The sequence below is a fragment of the Monopterus albus genome, unplaced genomic scaffold (genome assembly GCF_001952655.1).
Source record: "Monopterus albus unplaced genomic scaffold, M_albus_1.0 scaffold31.1, whole genome shotgun sequence".
Classification (NCBI taxonomy): domain Eukaryota; kingdom Metazoa; phylum Chordata; class Actinopteri; order Synbranchiformes; family Synbranchidae; genus Monopterus; species Monopterus albus.
The window spans coordinates 5,669,233-5,672,253 of record NW_018127911.1 but is presented as its reverse complement, the minus strand read 5'-3'; positions in this window follow the sequence as shown (position 1 = coordinate 5,672,253).

Genomic DNA, 3,021 nt, shown 5'->3' with positions numbered 1-3,021 from the left:
TTAAATAGTTTTTGAATTCTATTCTATGTTAGTACTGAACAACATCCCCCATGAGTCAAATACAAATTTTACAGTCATTTGGTATTGCACTTCCACAAACACCAAGCCCTATTATTCATAATGCAGCTAGAGATCATCTTTTGTTAGACCCTCCTTGTCAAGTAAGCACACATCTATTAAGCTCCATGTTTGTATTGCAGATTTTCTGTATGTGTAACCTCCTGTGTAACCCAGTGTATGTGTAACCAAGGTGAGGTTCCCTGAAGACAGCACTATGACCTCATCAAGGGCTGTATTCAACTAAGCTTCCATAGAGGGGCATCCAGTAGCAGTGTAGCTATGAAGCACACAGTAGGTCTACCTTATAACCACATATACCATATAACATCCACCTTTCCCTTCCTGCATTTCCTGTCTGTTGTTGCACTATTGCAGGCAAGTAAAAGCAAAATGCTAACAAAAACCTTGTTAAAAAAACAAAACAAAAGAAGCAAGTTCCCTCAGAGCTGTCAAAGACACTGTACAACTTTACACACAGAGGTATACTAACTTTATCTAATAAACTGATCCTGACACATAAAATTCCCCTTCAGCAGCATGTATTCCCATCAGTTAACATTAGTATTCAGGGTGAAAATCAACAAAGTGCCTACAGTAAATACATGCAGACAGTAAAGCTGCCTACGTCTTTCAGGTTAACATCAGCATCAGCTGAATTACATCATCTGAACATTCTAGTATCACGGTGTCCATACCGATTTATTATTAATTTTTTTTTTTCAGTTTCAGTTTATTTTCTTTTGAACAGAACTGTCATATTGGCAGAATTCATTTGTTTATGTTTTGGCACAGCATTTATATTATCATTGATGTATGCAGCCTGATGTGTCCACAAGAGCAGTCGTGTTTGTAACCTTTATGCTATGTTAAATATTTGTCATATAGCTTTTGCAATAAAACTGTATCATGAAAATGCATCAAATATTTGATCATTAGTGTTTTACTGTTGTGTACATTGATATATTCAGATTGTATTTTTGCAGAAACCTCCCGTGTTCTTACATTTTTGCCACTTTGTAACTGCATCATCTTGAATTTTCTTAGCATGGCCACCGGCAGGAGTGGAGTCTCATTCAGGTCATAGTTTGACATCTAAAGATATACTACTGAGGCAGAGGTTTTCTTCTTGAAAACCCAAATGAGCAAACATTAGTGCCTTGGCCTACAGAAGATCAAATCTTACCTTATTTAGGAGTGCACAGTTGTTTTTACTCATGAATCATAGGTACATTCTTCTTTTTTTATTTTGCATTTCCTTGCACCTTGCTGCACATATTGGCTGCCACCTAGTGATCAGTGGAACGATGTGATCTTTCATCTTCCCCCTGTGTGTGTGTGTATAGTCCACTTATACAAAAAGCAGCTCCATAACCTACTGGTAGTCTAAAGTTACATGGCACCCTTAATTCAAAGTAATAGATAGAGTAGTACAGAATAGATTGATAGAAAGATTTAATATGTAATTAAATGTTTTCTAAGATGCTCATTAAACAAAATATAACATCAGTCTGTCACAGAGCTGACACTTAAAGACAGACAACCACACACATGCCAATCAACCTAAGCATGTCTTTGGACTGTGGGAGGAAGCTGGAGTACCCGGGATAACCCACCCAGGCACAGACAGAACATGCAAACTCTGCACAGAAAGGCATCGGGTCGGCCTGGGCTCAATCCTGGAACCTTCTTGCTGTGAGGTGACAGTGCTGTGCCGCTGTGTCGCCACTTCACCCTTCCAGCACCTAGATTTTGTTTCTCTTTAGCTATTCAGATGCCAATTTGCTCATTTGGTTGAGAATATTGTCATGTTGCATGACCCACTTTCGGCCCAGCTTAAGTAGCTGGACAGATGGCCTCACTTTTGTCTCATTGTGTTATAAAGTGTAGTTCACAGTTATCTTAATGACTGGAGGTTTACCAGGTCCTGTGCCTGCAAAACAAGCCCAGATCATCACTCCTCCACCATCATGTTTGACTTAGTTATGGGGTGCTTATGGTTATATGCTGTGTTTGGTTTTCTCCAAACAGGACACTGTGCAGGTGGCAGCTGTCTGGAAGGTTCTCTCTTTATAAACAATCTGAATGGTGGATTTCAAAGTTTGTAAATGGCCTTGTAGCCCCTCCTGGTCTGATTAGCAGTGCTAATTTCTTCTCTGGAGTCATGGCTCATGTCCTTTTATCTTGGCGTGATGTAGACACACACCTCAGTGCTCCAGAATACCCAACTGCCCAAACCTCTGCTTTTATAGAGGTTTTTTTATTGACTAATCCTGTGCATTAGTAACACATGGCTGCTGATTACTCTCACTGATTGTGAAAGTAGGAAGGGTATACTCACTTGGTTTACTTTTGGGAAACAGTAAAAATGGTATGTAGCACTTGAACATGCTCTGGTACCCTCCTCAGATCTACCATCCAGATCAATATCCCACTGTGGAGTTGTATACTTTTGATACTGTTTATACTACTAAAACTGTGCAGTGTCATCTGGAAAGAAAAGGGGGCTGAGCCAGTGTCAGCATCTGGTTCTCTTTTCAGGAAATGTCTCACTCTAAAACTATTTTCTAGGAAGCTGACCATGGCTGCGATCATATCAACTCTGGCTGCTTTCAATAGCTATGGGACTACATCTACAGACCCAGGGTAAGACTGAGCCTACAGCTGACACATACATACCTTGATAGTTCGTACTTTATGTGGCTGAGATCACACTGTCAAAAAGTTTGGGATGCATCTGTTGGTCTGTGCTTCATTCTAGTAGGAAATGTTATTAGCAGCTGGTTACACTTTTCAGTTTAGAACTTGATGTATTTTGCCAAAACATTAAAATTGCGAACACGTTTTCCTAAATTTGGCAGCATGATTATTTTAATTCTGTCCCGTTCTTTTGTCTGAAGGCCCCAAGAAGTAACACTCAGGAAACAGGAATCAGCTTTAAGTAGATTTAATTTCTTCTGGTTA